Source organism: Rattus norvegicus, chromosome 4, assembly GCF_021556685.1.
Source record: "Rattus norvegicus strain SHRSP/BbbUtx chromosome 4, alternate assembly SHRSP_T2T, whole genome shotgun sequence".
NCBI classification, from domain to species: domain Eukaryota; kingdom Metazoa; phylum Chordata; class Mammalia; order Rodentia; family Muridae; genus Rattus; species Rattus norvegicus.
The window spans coordinates 46,762,829-46,784,903 of NC_141537.1; the positions used below are offsets into that span (position 1 = coordinate 46,762,829).

The 22,075-nt window shown below is 42.9% G+C and overlaps 1 long non-coding RNA gene across 2 annotated transcripts; it reads right to left on the reverse strand.

Moving 5' to 3' along the window:
• Positions 1–15,927: 15,927 nt before the first annotated feature.
• Positions 15,928–21,198, reverse strand: LOC147994759 (uncharacterized). 2 transcript variants are annotated; one of them, XR_015686395.1, is made up of 4 exons: positions 19,382–21,198; positions 17,313–17,441; positions 16,696–16,832; positions 15,928–16,398 (listed from the first exon to the last, which is right to left on the reverse strand). It is a non-coding gene; the product is annotated as an uncharacterized LOC147994759 (long non-coding RNA). The 2 variants fall into 2 exon arrangements; XR_015686394.1 differs by lacking the exon at positions 16,696–16,832 and having other exon boundaries at positions 15,928–16,459; positions 19,382–19,629.
• Between the last annotated feature and the right edge of the window lie 877 nt (positions 21,199–22,075).

Here is a 22,075-nt window from a genome sequence, read left to right on the forward strand (position 1 = left end):
ACATGCACAAGCTCTTTAGCTCTTTCTCTTCCCCCATAGAGATTTCTCTGGCCTCATTCATTCCTTGAGACCAGTGAGACAATAAACTGGTCAAATAAAACTACTTCCCGGCTATTATAAATAAGTCTGCATATGGGGGGAATACCCGTATGGGAGAGGGGGAGGGGAGAGGATGGGGGCTTATGGGCAGGAAACCGGGAAGGGGAATAACATTTGAAATGTAAGTGAAGAAATATGTCTAATAAATAAAAGAGAAAAAAACTACTTCCTAATAAAATCTGTCTTCGAATACTCTAATCTGGCTAGAATTGACAGAGAATAACTTATCGCCCCATGTCTGCCTCAACATTACATTACTAATATTTGTTGATGGACAGGTAAATAAATACTCTAAAGCAAGTGTATTTAGCCACTTAACAAAAACATACTACTTTAATGAGAGTTGAGCGGGCACAGTGGTTCATGTCTATACTTCAGCACTAGGAAACCGGAGACAAGATTGCCGCAAGTTTGAGGGCATCCTGGGCCACATAGAGAGTTCTACATTAAGCTTAGCTACAATGCGAGACCTTATGACAAACACACATATAAGAGAGAGAGAGAGAGAGAGAGAGAGAGAGAGAGAGAGAGAGAGAACAGATAGAGATAGAGAGAGAGTCAGAAGAGGGTGTCAGATACCCTGGAGTTGTGCAACCATCTAATATGGGTTCTGGGAATCCAAATCTGCCTTGGATCCTCTGGAAGAGCAGCAAGGAGCAAGAGCTCTTAACACTGAATCACCATTTGTTTTTATTCTAAAGCAGCACCCTACCAGTAATGATCACTACAGGTTAATTTGAAATTCCTGATCCAAATGCACAAGTCAGTTTGTTTAATTGTGCTTGGAAATACAGAAAAAGTGGAGCAAATATCAAGGGAAGGCAAAAGCAATAAGTTCTTCCTGTGAGTTCTGGGAATATCGAACTCTCTTAAACCTGCTAGGAAGGCAGCTGTAAGTTAGCACTCCGGAATCTAACCTCTCACCCATATTCCTGTAAGTTCAACACAACACCTGGTTCACAAGAAGAAAGAAAGGAAGAAAGAAAGAAAGGAAGGAAGAGAGGGGGAGAGAAGAAGGACGGGAGGGAGGCAGGACATGCACAGAACTTAGTGTATGATGCAGCTTATCATTGATGTTTATCATTTATTATAAGTAATGGGCTGTGCTGAAATTTATCCTTGAAATTCTATAATAAAATCAAGGTTATAAAGAAAGGAGAAATATCTTCTTGCTAAAGAGCACTGGGGAAGACTTTCCCACACAAAACAACACAGTCCTCCATATTCTGTTGCCTGAATTGACTTTGCAGGTTTTGAAAAGCACTGAGAAGCTCAAAACAAAAAGAAGTGGGAAGTTGGAGCCACCAAATGAAGCTTGAAAAGAGAAGCACAGGAATGAAGGAATTCTGCACCCCACTTTTGATCAAGGAGAATCTATATAAAGATTTGGTGATGAAATTTTTATAGGAAGAACCCAGAGCCGTCCCTGACTCAGTTAGAGCCAGGATTCAAAACCAAGACTCTCCGGACGGATAAGCCTCTTGCTATAAAACTGCAGTATGCTGCCCTTGGCTACCAGAGGAAAATGCTGAGCAGTGAGTCACTGCCAGTGACTGCAACGGAGAGTTCTTATCTTGGTGTGAGCTCCATTCCTGTCTAAAAGGAGACCTGAGTAAGAAAGGCCATTCCCTGCTTGTATTTTAAATGATAGTATGAAAAAAAAAAACCCAAAAAACCAAGAACTCCCTCCAAGATGGCAGAACCAAGGAGGAGCTCCATAAGACCCTCAATGCAGTGCAAGTTTCAGTAATGGCTGTACTCGATAACAAGTACAGAATCTATCTCACATTTGACAGATCTTTATTTAAATATAATATTTTTGCTAGTCAGCTTTTTTGGTATTTTTTTCATACATAGACTCATTTATTCAGGACTCTTTATTTTCCATGCCATACCTCCCTCACCACTAAATGAAAATCAAAACAAATAAAAAGACCAAAAAAAAAAGAGGAGAAAATAAAAAGAAGAAAGAAAGAATCCACCAAAACCAAAACAAACAAAAACATGAAGTCTGTTTTGTGTCGGTCAACTGGTCCTGGATATAAGACCTACTCTGGGATGTGATTGATACACACAGTGACAGTCCATTGGACAACACTGATTGTCCCTTTCCCAGCCAGTATCAAATACAAAGAGCTTCACGGTTAAGAATTGGACTTTGTCTTTCCTCAGTGCTGAGATTTTTGCCTGGTTAGAACTTGTACAGGTCCTCTGTGTGCTATCACAGAATCACTAAACTCATGCGTGTGTCATTCCTGTGGTGTCTAGAAGTCACTGTTTCCTCGAAGGTACTCACCACCTCTGGCTCTCAAATATTTCTGCCTCCTTGTGAGAATAGATGCCCAAGCCTTGATGGAAGGGTTGGTAAAAGGCATCCCATTTAGGACTGAGTGCTACTGAGTCTCTCATTCTTTGTATATTTCCCCATTGTGAGTCCCTGTGCCGGTTCCTATCTACTTCAAGAAGCTTCTCTTAGGTTGAGCAATATACTGACCTGTGAATATAGCAATACGCTATTAGTCATTTTGCTGCTGTGCTCCTTTAGGGTAATAAAAGTAGGTTTTCCCCTAGGCCTATGATTTATCCAGTCTCACATTTGTGGCCACTTTAGCAATTAATTTTTCCATTTTCTGGTTTCTATACTGCCTCCACTAAGACCTTCGAGGAACAGGACATAATGATGTATACCTTTGATCTAAATACTGGAGAGGCAGAAGCAGGCACCTCTCTATGGAGTTTGAGGACAGCCTGGCCAACACAGCAAATCCCTAGCCAGCCAGAGCTACACAGTGAGACAGTGTTTCAACCAAAGAAAAGGCCTCAGGGGTGACTGGTCACCAGGAGACAGCTCCAACATGTCACTATTTTATGTATTTCCATCCCTACCAATGTCAGCCTGGGCTTGCGGGAGTCTGTTGGCATCGGGGCTCTGCTCAACTCGGATGTGATGAGTACATGTTCTACTGTGCTTATTCACTTTTATATTTTACAAAAAAAAATCCATTCTTGTTGGCATTTCATTATTGTACATTGTCATAGTTTTTTTTAAAGATTTATTTGTTTTATTTATATGAGTACATTGTAGCTGTCTTCAGACACACCAGAAGAGGATATCAGATCCCATTACAGATGGTTGTGAGCCACCATGTAGTTGCTGGGAATTGAACTCAGGACCTCTGGAAGAGCAGCCAGTGCTCTTAACCACTGAGCCATCTCTCCAGCCCTGTCATAGGTTTTTTATTTTTTTGTTTGTTTGTTTGTTTGTTTTTATTAACTTGAGTATTTCTTATATACATTTCGAGTGTTATTCCCTTTCCCGGTTTCCGGGCAAACATCCCCCTCCCCCTCCCCTTCTTTATGGGTGTCCCCCTCCCCATCCTCCCCCCTTGTCGCCCTCCCCCCAACAATCTAGTTCACTGGGGGTTCAGTCTTAGCAGGACCCAGGGCTTCCCCTTCCTCTGGTGCTCTTACTAGGATATGCATTGCTACCTATGAGGTCAGAGTCCAGGGTCAGTCCATGTATAGTCTTTAGGTAGTGGCTTAGTCCCTGGAAGCTCTGGTTGCTTGGCATTGTTGCTGTCATAGGTTTTTAATTCATGCATTTAGAACTGAAGCAAGAAATAAATAAGATAGTCTTTGAAAATAAACATCAGCTGAACAGATGCCAAAAGGAAAGATGTTTGATGTTCTTTTGGTGAGTATTGAAAATACTCACTAAGCAAGATGAGATTGGAGCTCCTTATGATGCCAGAAAGTAAGAAAATACTGAAACATGCACATATGCACATGCATGCTCACACACACACACACACACACACACACACACACACACACTAATATAGGACATGAAACCCAACTGAAAATTCCCAGTGTTAGTAAGATCTATTTGAGCAAAACTCAGGCTACACTCCGAAAGGCCATTGGAAAATAAATGTAAGCCCGTTACATAGTTACACTTTATGTATAATTTTTAACCTCCATATGATTTTTAGTGTAGATCTCTCAGAAGGCCCTGAATTAAATTAAGCCCTCCCCCAGTGTATACATATCTATATATTCATGTCCATACACACATAACTTTACAGTCAATAGTAGTACACCACCACATGACAATTTACTGCCTGGCTGGTTACAGTGGGAGAGCAGTGTATCAGCTGTAAGGAAGGGTTGGTTACAAGGTTTAACATATACCATAGAGTTTAAAATAATGCATTTGCAGGCCCTGCTTACACCCCTTTTGTGGATTGTTGCCTATATGCAGGTGAGGGCAGGCCAAGATAAGGCAAGGCTTGTGATTGGGCAGTGAAGAAGTAAGATGGGCACAGAGCTTTGGAGAGGGGAGAGAGGAGAAGGTAAGGAGAAATGGACGGAGGAGAAGAATGACCCACTCCCATGTAGCTTTAAATAGCCACAGGTAGTTATGAAAGTCATATAAGGGATGGATAATTATAGAACAATGTCTTATCTAGGTGGGCAGTTTATATTAATACTAGTTGGTTCTGAATTTATTGTGTGGATATTTTGTGGGTGAGAATTTACTGATATACATTTGACTGATAAACTATAATCTTTTAGAGTTTTGATTTTACTGTGATATTGTGAATTGTGACAATAACCACGGATGCTGGGATTATGAACCGAGTTCACAGTAGAGAGTCACGAGAGAGTGGCTGCTGCAGGGTCTAGAAAGTAGCTGGTGCCAATGTGGGGCTAGCCATGGAGGTAGACAGAGACAGAGAGTAGCAGGAGATAGTGTAGCATGGTGTCTGGTGGCCCACGACCTTTTCTATTATTTACTGCAACACCCTTTTTCATTCAAAGTATTTCAACATAAATGTTTGAAAAGCACTTCCAAAGCATTATACATAGATTGGATCTATGATATCTAATTCAAACACACATATATGCATAGGACTGCTTTCAAGGCTATTTAGATGCTATTAGGATTCATAAAAAGCATGTTGTTTGGATGAAAAAGACTCAGCGGAGACATCCAATCTGCAGCCTTAGTTTGGGGTCTTTGCCTAAATCTTCTATACCTTACCTCACATCTTGCAGATCTGATGTACAGCTTCTCTCCCATCTGAGTTGTCTGACCGAATACAAATTTATTCCATTCAGCCACCAGTTTGTGCTGCCCTGAATCTGCCAATAGTCAAACTTCCAGATCCCCCATTCATGGAACCAACCACTTCAGTGGAGTCTGGCACATTAATAAAATAGCCCAATCCAGTTCTGCAATTCAATCTCCACAGTCCCGGGATGAGAGCTAGCCCTGAGAAAGAGTTGTGGAGAGTGGGAGGACTGGATGCTGATAGGTCAAAGACAGGAAAATGGTCCAGACAGTGAAATACACATGGGAAAGAAGCTCCACTCTCAGTATCCGAGTAGACATCTTAGCAACTGAGAATAATTCTAGAGTCTAGCAGCCTTACACCCTAAGTTAATGGTTGCATCAGTTAACACAGCATAGGAAAGTGTTGGGATAAATTTAATAGGGTTCAACCTCTCCTCTAGCCCACCATCCAGCCAAGGTAGCAGAAGAAAAAAGTTATTAGAATAGGGGAAATGGAGTGCTCAGCAATAATTCTTTGGGGGTGAACTTGATCTTCTTTTCAGCAGTTCAGTCCCATAAGAAACACCAAGTAGGACTCAGAACCTGCAGACCCGTACTCCAGACAGGCAGATACCACACAGGAACCAGCAGCTACCGTCCAGGCCTCTCAGGAGGCAGACACCAGATACAAACTAGCAGCTGTAATTCAATCTTGAAGAAACCACAAGGCTCACCAACCAGCCTGAGGCAAGGCTACGGAAGTAGCAGGCTGCTGCAGGAGCCTCACAAGCAGCTCTTGGGCAAGTTTCTTTCAATGGCAATGTTACCACAAGTTGAGCTCAACAATGTATGTAAGGCGAACCAATACATGCACGTCATTAGCAAAGAATAGCAAGGCAGAGCAAACCAAACCAATGCTTAGTGCTTGTCTCCCACTGTCTGTGGGGTCATATTTATACTCCTTCATCCTGGGTCCTTTCATGTGTTGACTATAACAAAACATCCTTTCACCTGTGTCTATTTCAGGAAAACATCCTCTCACATGTTTGCTTTAGCACGACATCCTTTTATCTGTTTGTCCCAGCAAAGCATCCTTTGACATGACTAACTTTCCAAAGCAACTAGAAGTTCCTACTTCAGGAAAGAATACATTTTATGAGAGGAATAGGTCAGCGAAGGGAGCTGAGAAAGAATCCATCATGTCCAACACAATAAACGAACAAATTCTTAACAAGAGAAAAGAGAAAGAAAACAACAAATGATAATCCAGCTAACCAGAGGAAAAAGCAACAATACAGGAATTAGTAAAGATTTGTCAGCAATCATTTTAAACATAGATGGGCTTGACTCCCTGTAGCACAGAGCAGCCAACTGGACTGAAAATCAAACACAACCATCTATTGTTCCTAAGAAGCACACTTCTCTGGTTAAGACACCCACAGATTGAGAGTCAATGGATGGAAGGCAATCTGTTAAATCAATGGAATCACAAAACAAGTCAGCATAGTTATTATGGTAGCTGAAAACAATTAGTCAGAAAAGATCAAGAAACCACTCCATGTTAATAAAGGGAGAACCTGCAAAGAAGATATTCAGTTATAATTACATATGCACCGAATGCTATGCTTTCCAATTTCTTAAACCAAGTTCTAAGGAGTATGAAAGGGTAGGTAGACCCTGACACAATGATACCAGGCAATTGCAATACTTCTCTTTCATCTTTTTATTTTCAGCTTTGTATTGGTTCTTTGTGAATCTCACATCATGCATCCCGATCCCACTCATCTCTCTATCCTTTCATACCTGCCTTCCACCCTTGTCACTTCCTATAATAGGAAAAAAACAAAAAGAACCTCTTTGTTGAAGCTGCAGTGTGTCACAGTGTGCCCCCACAATATACCCTTTTGTTCACACTTCTTTGTTAGAAAATTTTCCTTACAATGACTCGTTGGTTTGGTTCAAGACCTCTGGCGTCTGCTGCTCTCAATACTGGAACCTTACCGTGACTCCTCGGATGTCCCATTGCTGCCCTGTGTCATAGAGACCCTATAGTTTTGTATCTGTAGGACTGACCCCATCATGTACTCCAGCAGCTCATCCTTGAGGCAGATGTTGTGGTGGGCTAATTCAAATCCTTGGATCTGGGTCTGTGAGATATCTGAGCTGTCAGCCTGATGGCTCTCCTGCTCTCACACCCTCAGGGATGGCTCACCAACAACTCCCACAACCAGGGCCAGGTCTATCCTCCTGCCCGGGTGTTACAGGACTTTCTTTGGGACCACCAGTTCCTGAATAACAACACAGAGACTTATAATTATTTTAAATGCCTAGGCCTTATAGCTAGTCTTGTTCCCAACTGGCTTGTAACTTATTTACCCATGTGTTGTATTTTAAGTTCTGTGTACAGCTTTCCTTCTTAGTCCCTGCCTACTTCTTCCTTCACATCTGGCTGGTGAAATCTTCCTCACCTGACGTCTTTACCAGAGTTCAATCTTTCCCCTGAAAGTCCTGCCTGTCCTCTCCTCCTTAGCTATTGGCCATCAGAGTTTTATTAAAACCAATCAGAAAGTGACAGAGGGAACATTTCCAAAATATGCTGTAGCCATATGAATAGCAATCCCAAAGTCCAGTCTGTATTCAACTCTATGCTGGGCATATAATTAGCATTTGAATGTTATACACACAATCTTTACACAGTGCACAATAATTACCCCAACCCCCAGGTGAGCTGCCGGGCCTACTCTCTCCCAAGTGTTTCAGCTGGTAAGGAACATGGCCAGTTCTCCCACTCTCATGAGACCGCAGGGCCAGCTCTCCTGCCTGCCAAAGTTGGCCAGGGACAAGGAAGAGTGGAAGGCATATTTCCCTCGTCTGTACCCACTGCACAGCAGACCTGTTCTCCTGCATTCATGTCCTCGCGCAGGCTCACCAGCGACCCTTACATCTAGGGCCAGCTCTACTGTGCTGCCCAGGCAAGATGAAGGGCCAGCTCTTCTGAGTGCTGCAGCAGATGAGGGGCTAAGCCAGTTCTCCTGCTCTCATGACCCCAGGGTCATCTCTCCCACCTGCTGAAGGTGGCAAGGGGCAATGGTGGGGGAGGGCATCTCTTCTTTACCCTCTGCCACAGGGCAGACAAGTTGTGGGTCCAGCTCACCATGTCTCTGCCAACTCTACTGTGCTGCCCTGGTGAGGTGCAGAGCCTGTTCTCCCAAGTAGCAAGTAAGGGTCAGGACCCGCTCTCATGACCTTGTGGCGGGGGCAAAGGGTGGTGGTCAGCACTCCCACCCACAGCAGGTAGTGAGGGCAAAAGGAGAGGGGAGGGGATCACTCCCTTTCCAACATCACTGCATAATGGACAAGAAGCTCACCCTCTAGGTGTGGCTCACTGTCAGTCCCCACATCCAAGGCCAGCTCTACATACCATAAACATAAAAATATATACTTGTTATCCATATGCAATATTTATCCAACAGATGTGCAACATATATTCCTCTATTACAGGCCAAAATCAAGCCATAATAAATGGGAAAGTGCTAAAAATGATCTATTGTATATTATTAGATCATAGTAGGATAAAACTAGAAATCAATAGGGAAAAAACTGCAGGAGTTCCACAAACACACTTTGAAGGCCCCATGGTCAGTGAGAAGGCTGCAGAGATAGCTCAGTGAATAAAGTGATTACTATGAAAACCTGAAGACTGGTGTATGTAGATCCTGAATTCACATAAATTCACGGTTGTTATGGTCATCTGCCTGTAATTTCGTTGACCAAAAGGTAGAGATAGGCATCTATTGACCAAAAGGTAGAGATAGGCATCCATTGATCAAATGGGAGAGCCTGGGAGTAAGCTTGTATGCTGCTGATTCATAGAAAGTTTTAGGTTCAATCTAGAGACCCCCACCTCAATGAATAAGGGAAACAGTGATTGAAAAAGTTTCCTAATGTCAATGTCCGGCATGCACACACACCCATGTGCATTGTCACATACATGTATGAACATACAACACAAGAAAAATAAAAAAAAAATAAGGGGAAATTTTTTTAATTCTTAGAATAAAATTAAAACGAAGATAAAACTTAACAGAAGCTTTGAGATCCATGTAAAGTAGCTCTGAAGAGAAAGTTTATGGCTATAAAAACTTATAATAAAAATAAATAAAACCCTTTCAGTTATCTCAAATATATATTGCAAATATAATGATGCGCCTTGAGTTCTTAGAAAAAACAAGAACAAGCCAAACCCAAAAGCAGTACACAATAAGGGTTAATAAAAATCAGGGCAGAAACTTGTATACTGGGAACCAAAAGGCCAATACACAGAATTGGTCAAGGAACTGATTCTTTGAAAAGATTAACAAAATCAATGAAACCATACTCAAACTAGTGAAAGATTGAAATCTGTCTTAGTGTTTCATTGCTGTGAGGAGACACCATGACCAAGGCAACTCTTATAAAGGGTAATATTTAATCGGGGTTGGCTCACAGGTTCACAGGTTCAACCCATTGTCCTCATGACCGGAAGCATGGCAGTATCCAGGCAGACGTGGTGTTGGAGGAGCTGAAAGTTCTACATCTTGATCCAAAAGCAGACAGGAGAATGTGGGGGCAGTGGACTGTGCCTCCAGAGAGAACTGGCAGTAGCAAAAGTTCAGAACCCCGAACTCTTAACCAAGAATAAGTTTAGTAGCTTCAAACCAGATGCCTGTCCTGGTGACCATGACACCCCACTAAGAGGACTTTGGCAGCTGGTCACATAGCATAGGGCCCAGATTTCTCCATGCTTATGAGTTATCTAGATGGGCCCGGAAGGTTTAGTCAATAAAGTTCCCTTCCAAGACATTCCTTCCTGCAAAGGGTATTTAATCTCTGATTCACCCTGAGCAAGTTGTATGCATCTATTTTCCATCATGACTTAACAGTTTGGTCAAGCAAAGACTATCTCCTTCCTTCAAGGACCGCTGTGGAGGGAAGCCTTTTTCATACAAAACCTTGCCTAAGTCTCCCACAAAAGGCCCCTCCACAACCCTGACACTCACCCCTGGATTAAAATGGATTCCCCCACTGCAATCCCAGCTCATCCAAGGCCCTGGGGCCCACTCTCAACTCTTGGTGATTCCCAGCAGTGTCTGGGTACCCGCGCGTTTGAGAACCACAGCCTCAGTTCAGAGAAACACGGGCTAGAACCCCATGACGGCAAGGTGCCTCTGTGTTTCACCTCCTCAAGCAGCATCCTGACACCCTAGCAGAGAGGTGAAAAGCAGACCCACAGAGAAAACTGGCTTCTAAACAGCTAGGAAGAGGGTCTCAAAGCCCACCCCCACAGCGACACACTTCCTCCAACAAGGCCACGCCTACTCCAACAAGGCCACACCCACCAATAGTGACATTCCCTGGGCCAAGCATATTCACACCACTGCAAAACCCAACTTAATATTAGAGATTTACCAAAGGATTTTATAACAAATTCTTGTAGAATCTAGAAGTGCAAGATGGAATTTGAAAACTTACATCTCCTCCAAACTGGAAAATCTAGAAGAAATGAATGAATTCTTAGACAAGTACGGCCTGCCACAATTAAACAAGAGAACATATACAATTTCAATAAAGCTATAACAATCAAGGTGATTTAATCAATAATAAGTCTTCCAATGATACTTTCTTAATTGTTTGTCAGGAAAGCCCCAAGAATAACCCTCCTCCCCTAAAAAAAATAAAGGTTTTTGCCATTCCTCACAGATGTCTCATTCCTCATAGAACTAGCTTGCTATACTGTCTTGTTATTGAAGACTCTACACACTTTTGTTGCAAGATATAAAGAATCAAGCTAGAACTAGCCAGAAGCTTCTCACCAGTTTTTTCATAGTGAGGTGTTATGCTGCCTTCTAGGGAAAGAAAGGAACCAATATCTTAAACAGCAGGATTGATGCAAACTACAATAACAACCTATGAGGGAAGATGGGCCGATGACTGTAGTAGTGGCAAGACTGTTACACGTGTAACCAACTGCTCTGTACTGAGACTTGAGTCCCTCCCCACAGTATTCATGACTCATATTGTATTGAAAATGTTCATAGCCAAGGAGGCCTTAGGTCCTAGGGAGAAACTTGCTACTAATGTCTGGCCTGCACATTGGCATGCACGGTCACAGTGTGCTGATTTGCTTTTGTCGAACTGACACAAACCTAGATATACCTGGGACAAGTGAATATTAAGAAAATGCCCCCATTGATCAGGCTATCACAAGTTGTGGGGTTTTGTTTGATTAATGCTTGATGTGAGAGGGTCCAACTCACTGTTATCAGTACCATATATTTTAGGGGAAACTGGGCTGTATAAGAAAGCAGGCCAAGCAAGCTATAAAGGAGCAAGCCAGTAAGCAATGTATCTCCATGGCTTCTGATTCACTTCCTGCTTCTAAGTCTTATCTTGAAATCCTACCCTGACTTTCCTCTATATGGACATTCTCTAGATGCATCAGATAAAATAAACCCTTTCTTCCTCAGGCTGCTTTTGGTCATGGTATTCTATCACAGCAACAATAACCCTAACTAGAGCATGCACACACACACACACACACACACACACACACACACACAGAGGCACATTTTATTACATCAAGGAAATAATTGGCAGTGTGAAAAGGCAGGCTAAAGAAAGGGAGGCCTTTACCAACTAAATTTGTGACAACAAATTAATCTCTAGAATGTATAATAGACTTCAAAACTATAACACCAATAATATCAAATCGTGCCATTAATAAGTGAACTAATGAATTAAGTAGATAGTTCTCAAAAGGAGCACAAATGACCAACAGCATTTGAAGGAGGATTCAACCTCTTTAATTATCAAGAAAATAACAAAGTAAAACTGCACCAACATTATATTGCACCCTAATCGCAATGGCTGTCATTGAAATAAACCATCAATGCCATCAAGGATGTAGGGCAAGATGAACTCTTACACAATCCTAATGGGAATGTAAAGTATTATACCCACAATGAAAGTGAGAGGTTCCTCAAAACAAAAAACAAAACAAAACAACAAAACAAAACAAACAAAAAAACCCACAAATAAAAATGTCAGATGATCACTTCTTGGTAAATATCCAAAGTGAGCCTATCACAGAGATGTTCACCTACCCATATCTATTGAATCACTAGTCATAATAACCAAGATCAGAAACCAACCAATATGTTGTCCATTAATAGATGAATTGTTGAAAAAATGTGATACAAGCCTGGTGGTGGTGGTGGTGGTGATGGTGGTGGTGGTGATGGTGGTGGTGGTGGTGGTGGTGGTGATGGTGGTGATGGTGGTGGTGGTGGTGGTGGTGGTGGTGGTGGTGGTGGTGGTGGTGATGGTGGTGGTGGTGATGGTGGTGGTGGTGGTGGTGGTGGTGGTGGTGGTGGTGGTGGAGGAGGAGGAGGTGGTGGTGGTGGTGGTGGTGGTGGAGGTGGTGGTGGTGGTGGAGGTGGTGGTGGAGGTGGTGGTGGAGGTGGAGGTGGTGGTGGTGGTGGTGGTGGTGGTGGTGATGGTGGTGGTGGTGGTGGTGGGGGTGGTGGTGGTGGTGGTGGTGGTGGTGGTGATGGTGGTGGTGGGGGTGGTGGAGGTGGTGGTGGTGGTGGTGGTGATGGTGGTGGTGGTGATGGTGGTGGTGGTGGTGGTGGTGATGGTGGTGGTGGTGGTGGTGGGGGTGGTGGTGGTGGTGATGGTGGTGGTGGTGGTGGTGGTGGTGATGGTGGTGGTGGTGGTGGTGGTGGTGGTGGTGGTGATGGTGGTGGTGGTGGTGGTGGTGGTGATGGTGGTGGTGGTGGTGGTGGTGGTGGTGGTGGTGATGGTGGTGGTGGTGATGGTGGTGGTGGTGGTGGTGGTGGTGATGGTGGTGATGGTGGTGGTGGTGGTGGTGGTGGTGGTGATGGTGGTGGTGGTGGTGGTGGTGGTGGTGATGGTGGTGGTGGTGGTGGTGGTGGTGGTGGTGGTGATGGTGGTGGTGGTGGTGGTGGTGGTGGTGGTGGTGATGGTGGTGGTGATGGTGGTGGTGGTGGTGGTGGTGGTGGTGGTGGTGGTGGTGATGGTGGTGGTGGTGGTGGTGGTGGTGGTGATGGTGGTGGTGGTGGTGGTGGTGGTGGTGATGGTGGTGGTGGTGATGGTGGTGGTGGTGGTGATGGTGGTGATGGTGATGGTGGTGGTGGTGGTGGTGGTGGTGGTGGTGATGGTGGTGGTGGTGATGGTGGTGGTGGTGGTGGTGGTGGTGGTGGTGGTGGTGGTGGTGGTGATGGTGGTGGTGGTGGTGGTGGTGGTGGTGGTGGTGGTGGTGATGGTGGTGGTGGTGGTGGTGGTGGTGGTGGTGGTGGTAGGTGGTGGGTGGTGGTGGTGATGGTGGTGGTGGTGGTGGTGGTGGTGGTGGTGGTGGTGGTGATGGTGGTGGTGGTGATGGTGGTGGTGGTGGTGGTGGTGGTGGTGGTGGTGATGGTGGTGGTGGTGGTGGTGGTGGTGGTGATGGTGGTGGTGGTGGTGGTGGTGGTGGTGATGGTGGTGGTGGTGGTGGTGGTGGTGGTGGTGTGCCTGCCTTTATTCCCAGCACTTGGAATCAAAGGCAGAAAGATGCCTGAGTTCAAGGCTAGCCTAGTCTACAGAGTGAAACAGGACTTCCAGGTCTACACAGAGAAACCCTGTCTTGAAAGCCCTCCTCCCAAATAATAAAAGAAAAGGAAAAAACAAAGAAATAAAGAGAAAAGGAGACAAAGAAAGAAAGAAGATGTAATGTATAGATGCAATGGGATTTCCTACCAGTAAAAAAAAAAAAAACAAACAGAATGGAAGTATGACATCAGTGTATGGAACCTGAAATCGTTACATTTTTTTAAAAAAGTAAGTCACATTCAAAAAGATAAATGACATGTTTTCTCTCACGTATTGAATCGAGATCTGTGTGTGTGTGTGTGTGTGTGTGTGTGTGTGTGTGTGTGTGTGTGTGTGTGTGTGTGTGAAGACAGGAAGTAAACTGTGAGAGAGGAGGGAGAGGATTAAAGGAAAGGGAAGAGAGGCGGCCAAGAGAAGAGTGGACTGACTATATGTCTTGAAAGCAGGAGGAGGGGCTATTCTGGGCAAGGCTGGGGAACCAGAAAGAAGTGTGTGGGAGAGAGAGGAAAACAAACAGGAAGTGAGAACATCTGAAGTATACTCAGCAGGCCGGGAAAGAGTCCCAGTGAAACCCGTTGTTTTGTGCTAGCAAAAATCGATCTTAGAAAGTAGTCAGGAAAATGCATTCTGTCTTTAACCAGATGTTAAAGATAAGTTTACTCTTCTTTTAAAAAGCAGACTCTTTACACAGGTCACAGTTTGGGATGACCACAAGGATAGTTGTGAGATGGTGACTACTGTTTGAGAGATTTATTTAGGAGTGTTTAGAATCAGCAACTCGGAGAAGAAATTTGAGGAAGCAGAATTGAGAAGAGGAGGCTGTTGTGCTTTGGTATCATCCAAATGGAGGTCTCAGCCAGCCGTAAAGGAAGTTCTGAGGTTGCATCGTCCTGTTGAGCTTTCCTGACTTGTTCACTGGGATGAGTCTTTATACCCACATTGATCGGTCATTAGGCACAAGGCACCTGACTTGACACTGGGCACAGTTTGGTGTTTGTTCTGTTTTGTTTGAGAGACAGTGTCTTATTGTGTAGCTCTGGCTGGCTTGTAACTGGTTTTGTAGACCCGCATGGTCTTGGACTCATAGAGATCCACCTGCCTCTATCTCTTGAGTTCTAAGATCAAAGGAGTGAGCTATCATGGCCAGCCATTTTTGTTTTTAAAAATAGCCTGGAACTCCCAGAATAGGGCAGGGTGACTGACCAATGATTGTCAGGGATTCACTTCTCTTTCCCTTTCCAGAGCTGAGATTACAAGTGAGCAACACCACATGCAGATTTTTTATAAGGTTTCTAGGGCTCTAATTAAGGTCATCTTGCTTGTCCAGTGAATGCATTACCGGCTAAGCGACTTCCCAACTCCAAAAAAAAAGTTCTTCACTATTAAAGGGATGGGGCAAGTCTATTGAAGGACTAGTTTACATCTGCTATTTTTCATAAACATTGGTTTAAATTTTGAGAAAATTTGTAAGGCAGAGAGTACAAGCTACAAAATGCATTGTTTAGGAGAAGAATAGATTCTCAGACAAGCAGGAAGAAAGTAGGGCTCACGAGTGAGGAATGAACAAAGCCCAGGATGAGGTGTGTCTGTTCAGAGTGTCATGCATGTTTTCTGCTGGTGACGTGGAAAGCAGTAAAGCAGACCTGATTTGGCAGTCTGAGTCAGGCTAGTATTCACAGATACAGTGGACTCAGCACCGGGTGTATCAAGGGTGAGTTATTATGAAGCTCCCAGGAAATCACTGTTGTTAGTTGGGTCATTTCTTTGTACCCAATGAACTGTAGGTACCATAATTAGTCTTTAATCTTCAGTCTGGAAGATCTGAGGGGTGGGGTTTTTGGAGGGGGTGTTTTGGTTTGGTTTTTATTTTTGTTTTATTTTTTATGTTTTCGATGATACAAATAGAAATGGGCCTGTTAAGGCATCGAAAGGCATCTCAAGAATTCTAATCTTACAATGTCCTCAAAACATACTGGGGGAGATCATTTTGTATGCACTCCTTCTGCCAACCATCTCATAATAATAAAAGTTACTGTTTTATCAATGCTTCACTGTGAATCAGACACTATTAAAAGGCTTTTTATGCATGGTCTAATTCCTGCTGTATTGTAGTCAAGTGACACAGGTACTATAATGATTTTTTATTTTACTACAAATGACATGATTGCATGGGTGATTTAAATTTCTTGCTCAATTTTTGTACATTAGATCAATATTGTATCTAAAGGAGTCAGACTATTTTTGTCTGAGCGCCCAGTTCCTCCCAGAGACATCAAGGTCAGTAGTAGCAGAAACTGTCTGCACAAAAGCGTAGCTCCATTTATTGGCCTAGTTGGGTGGGTGGGCTCAGTGCTGAGATGCACATAGGATATCCACCCAAGGAGAGGATATTTAGGAGAGAGGCAGCAAGAGGACTGAAGACGAGAGGCAGCCCTTGCTAGGCGTTGGCTCTGAATCCATAGCAGTCCCCAGGACCTTTGCTCTGAATCTTCATGACAGCTCCACTTCTTGACGGACTCCAATAGCACAAAATAGAGTTCAGTTAGGGTCATGACATGATGCTCTTGTGGATTCCAATAGTGAGGTGAGTGGTGTCACTAGACAAAGAAGTGGAAGACCTCTGAGTTGCTTGAAGAGACATCAAGACCTAAGTGTAACCTAAAGGAAAGAAGAAATGTCCTCTCTGCGGTAGATGATGTGAATATTGGGATGGTAGGTTTTTGAGCTATGCCATAAAAAAAACTGGTTCCAAGGTAGATCATCCAAGACTCAGTAGGCCTATGACCTGAGTCCACGTGAGCAGCCAGTGATTCTGAACAAACTGCCGAAACACTGCCTTAGGCCAGAAAGGACGGCACCTATCTCTGTACCACAGTGAAATATAGAGAACTCACCGGGGCGAGCGCCTTGACCTCAAGGGACTCCAGCTGCCTTAGAAACCTATGTGCTAGTGTTTCTTCATGGGTCATTGTTGCCCTTGACAATTCCCTTCTGATCCTTTTTTTTATCTTCAGGAAATCAAGGTGCGGTTCTGGGATCAAAAATCATTGATAATGATGACGTGAGTCACCATTCTGCTCAGAAGTTAGGGCAGTTTCTAAAGTTACTATGCAGATGTACCAGAAACACAACAAACACTCTCATTTCTAAAACAGAAGCGATGGTACAGGTAGAAGGACCAAGAGTTGAAAGCCATTCTTCAGCTACTGAGTCTGAGGCCAGCCAAGACCATAGGAGACTTTGTCTCAATAAATAGCTTATACGTATACAGAAAATAGGACCACACTCCCTGGCCCACTAATTACTATTGATAATGTGCGGTAGGGGTAAGAATTCAATTGTTGGTACGCAAATTGAGTTACATATAACACTGGCCTTCCTCAAAGATGCCTTAGGCCTCCTGGGAGGCATGGAGAGAATGCCTTGTGCACGGTATCCCAGGGCCCACTTTCTTCAGAGCTGCTCCACTAGCATCCATTTGGCTATTGTTGCAGTTATTAAAATATCATACCTGTTGATCCAGAAGAAGCATAACCACAGGCCACGGACCCGAAGTGCAATCAATTTCTTCCAAGCAGAGAGTCTCACAGCTCCTCTTTTTGTAATGAAGGGCACAGCCTTTCAAATATTATACCTCTTTCTTTTATTCATGGCAAATCCAAGCAAGCACAATTTGGAGGGCAGCAGGAAGGAGAATGAGCAAATTGAATTAATTCCTGTGCTGAATATTAATGCAGTGTCACAGAAAGAGAGATGCTCTGTAATAGTCCAGGGTGTTAGGGAAATATTTTATCTCTCAGGAATTTAAATAGCACCATTTCAGAGAAGTACTTTGAAACTGAAGATGTGTGTTTTGTGTCCAACAGGAAGGCCCAATGCAGTTAACCGTGTTAATTTCTCTATGAGGCAAGGTACCCAGAGTTCATGACATTTTCAGGAGCCCATGAAAATATCTTAGCTTTTTTCATCAAAAATAAGAACACTAAATGTAATAATATATTTTATAATGATAGTTTCATGCATCCCTATCTCAAATTTTATATATATAATATTTTTAAATTAAATCTTTTCATATGTCTCATATATATGTATACATATACATATATATGTACACACACACACACACACACACACACACACACAAAGGACTTCGAATATACTAGGCCAGTACTCTACCAACTGAACTACTATACATTGTTAAATAATTATCCGAGGAGGAAGGAGTCCACAGTAACATCTTAATAACACAATATAGCTCAAATGGCTAAAACAAACAGTATAGAAAGGTCACGAATGGGAGCAGATGTGCAGACTCCAGGTCCATCCCAGACTCTGTCACCAAAATCCCTTATTGAATAATCAACTTAATCATGTCAGCAGACTTTCCAATTTTTCCTGGCGAATTCCTTGGTTAATAATGTTACAGAGCCTTTCTCTTCAGACTGCGGTAGCAGACCCACAAGACAGGTCTCAATTGCACTCTGGGTGGAAAGGCAGGATTTCAAGTTTCACTTTACACCAGCTGAGTCAGAATCTGGTTTTGGTTTTTTTGTTTTGTGTTTGTTTTTTAAACACAACCTCCACGTACATGCTTGCTCATTAAAATGTGTCAAGTGCAGAAGTGAGCAAAATGATCCAGATATAAAAAAAATCCAGGGGCACAGATTAAAGCAGAAAGCTCTCAGGGCTAGAGCAGTGCCTATGGGTGACTGGTCCTTAAGAGGACAAAAGAGATAGAGATGCTGAGCTCTGGGGATGGAGAAAGGAGCCAAGGATGGAATTGTAGAGAACCCTCTGGAAAGCCTTACTCTCCATGGTGCTTCTCTCCATGGTGTTCTTCGCAGTGGACTTGGGAAGGGCTGTACTCCGGCCTGTATTCTGTTTCACTGGTGTTACGATGGTACAAAGGTTGAAGGAACAGTGTGGCAGAATCAGTGGTCACAGCCTTCTACCCTCCCTAGGCTCATGGCAAGAGGCTGCACTGTGATGAGGCCCATGTACAGGACTTCAAAGAGGCAACCAACGGTAAAGTGAGATGGTATGTACTGTGGAACCAGAATCAGGCAACATCTAGGACAATAAAGAACTTCCAGGTGTTTGGTATATCAGCTTGGTATAAAGCCCAAGCACCTGTATCTCTCTCCCCTAGATAAAAAGGAAGTGGCACTAACTATTAGATTACATTTTCTTAAAGCAATACTGAAGTTGTTTATTAAACATTAAAATCCACTAGACTGAATACACTAACTTCCTTCCTGCTGTAATATTATTTATTTCTCCTCTAATCCTACCAAAGAACCTGTCAGTAGTGAAAGGATATTGTCAGCCTTATTACTGGTGAGCCCTGGTGAGTAGCTAGGTGGAACCATTCCTTAATGGAAGAAGACTCCTCAAGGCCCAGGAAGCAAATAAAACCTTTACAAGGCCCAGGAAGTAAATAAAACCCACAGGTTTCTCAACAAGACTCTCGAGGCTCCTTCCAAGGTTACATAAACAGTAATAACAGCTAGAGAAAAGAGAATCTCCGGCCAGTTGAGGTTCATACATGTGGTAAGTCATACAGGGAATTCCAGGATGTACCTTCCATGAGTCATTATCCATGTTGCCTTAAGCTTTTCAGTGGTACAGTTGCGTCTGAGTCACCCATGGTCCTGTAAGTAAATGGCTCACTCTGGTGGAATCATTTCTTTGGTCTCTTATTAATACCCCACTCTGGAATAGACAGACATTTGTTCACATCTGCTCAGGTCATACAACACCCCCAATAAAAACTCCCACACCTTCTATGATGGACCAAATTGTCCTACACCATACCTGTAAATGATATTCAGAATCAGCATGGAGTCCAATCATGTCATCAATAGAATACATCCATGATCATCTTTATAAATCGACCAATCAGTAGCATCCTCATTTTTAAAAGAAAGACTATACATGGACTGACCCCGGGCTCCAACCTCATAGGTAGCAATGAATATCCTAGTAAGAGCACCAGTGGAAGGGGAAGCCCTTGTTCCTGCCAAGACTGAACCTCCAGTGAACGTGATTGTTGGGGGGAGGGCGGCAATGGGGGGAGGATGGGGAGGGGAACACCCATAAAGAAGGGGAGGGGGACGGGTTAGGGGGATGTTGGCCCGGAAACCAGGAAAGGGAATAACACTCGAAATATAAATAAGAAATACTCAAGTTAATAAAAAAAAAAGAAAAGAAAAGTTAAAAAAATAAAAATAATAAAAAAATAAAAGAAAGGTTTTTTTCTTAATTTTATGTGTATGGGTATTTTGCCTGCATGCATTTATGTGAATCACATGTGTGCAATGCCCAGGAAGGCAAGAAGAGAACATTGGATCCTCTGGAACTGGAGTTACAGCTAGGTGTTAGCTGGTTAGGGATGCTGGACCCAATCCCAGGTCCTCTGCAAGAGCAGCAAATGCTCTTAACTGCTAAACCATTTGTCCAGGCCCAATATCAGTCTCCTAAGGAAGCTAGGCAGCCATATACTCACTCTAATACACATGCTATAGTGACAATCAGTCAATATCCATATCTATGCAACCACACCTTTATAGATGATATCAAGATCTTGAGCTTCAGCAACTCCAGGAATCCCTGAACTCCACGCTTCCTCCAAACCCCATATCCATTGATCCTCTGTTCAGACAAGTTGGGCCGCTTGTACTACAGTGAGTAGTCAACTCAATTTTTGTCATTTTTGTTCTTCATACTGAATAATGGCTTTATGGACCTTCTGTGGCCTGCATCTAGGAATCTGTGAGCATATACATTTTCAAACCTGTAATTTAATCAGCTAAATAGAGTAACAACATAAAATAAGATGCCACAGATGGGCCCTGTCTTCTTCCTCATAGCTAGCGAAGGTTGGGAGTAAAAAGAGTGTAGGACAAGGGGTTGGGGATTTAGCTCTGAAAAAAAAGAAAAAGAAAAAAAAAAGAGTGTAGGACAATTGTTGGTTTCCATAGTGTAGGGGGTAGCATGTCAGTCACTTCAAAGGAATTGAAGTGTGGAAGAAAAGACAAACGAGGGATACAAAGAAGAGGTGGCATTCTAAGTGTTTTGTAGCGTATATTCTCTGGTCATATGCTGAAATCCTAACACCTATGATAATGCTGTTTAGATATAGAGTAGATTTAGACTGAGACAAAGTAATGAAGGTAGAGCCCTCATTGCCAGGGCCTTTATTAAAAAACAAAACAAAACAGAAAGCTAGCTTGCCCCTTGCACCAGGTAAAGATAATAGCTAGGAAACCTTTGCCGGACACTTGAACGTGTCTGCATCTTGATCTAGAATGTTTTAGCATCTAGACCGATAAAGGATAGAAGTCTGTTGTTTATAAACAATCTAGTCTATGTTATAGCATCCCAAACTAGAAAGACACTGGTCTTTCTAGAGACTAGAACTGAATCTCCTTCTAGAAACAGGAAGAAGCAAAAATAAGCACCCCCAGAAAATATTTTTTGTTGGGTAGCTTCCCAAATGCTTGAGAAGAGAAGATGAAAATGCTTGCAACAATGAAGAAACAAAGAAAATCTGAGAAAGAGAATGTTGTTGGGAAAACCTTCAAATCAAGTGTCACTAGAACGTTCAAACAGTGGGTGGAGAGGAGATAAACGAGGAGAGCGATGGGCAACTTGGTCTTAATTAAAATTAATATTAAAATGATACTGCCTTCAAAATTAAAAAAAATAAAACAATCCGCAGACTGAGTGAAGGTGTTAGCAATGCATATATCTACTAGTAGAAACAATATACATGTCCCTCAATAGGATGATTATATTTATTGTATTAAAATAATATTACACAAAAATAAAGGCCATTTACACACAGGATATATGAATTCCACATTTTACTGCTGAGAGAAGGCAGAGACAAGAGAACACAGTGAATGCTTTGAGTAGTAAATGTTTGAAGAGAAGCTTATTTATGGCTATAGATATCTTTTTTTAGTGATTTGGATGAGAGATGCATAATTAGTCTTTCTTCGGGACTTGAGATGTTTTAGTCTTTTGTTATTCAATCTGTGCTCCAGTTGCACAGGGAATGTAAAAGGATGACTCTGGCCTGAAGAAAGAGTTAACTGTTTAAAGTGCATGATGTACAAATATGAGGATCAAAGCTTGGATCCCCAAAGCCACATAAATGCTAGTGGGCACGGTGGCCTGTTTTTAATTCCAGTCACGTCGAGTAAGAGACATAGGAACTCTTATGTAAGCTCATGTAAGCTCTGAGCTCAACTAAGAGACCCTGCTTTGATT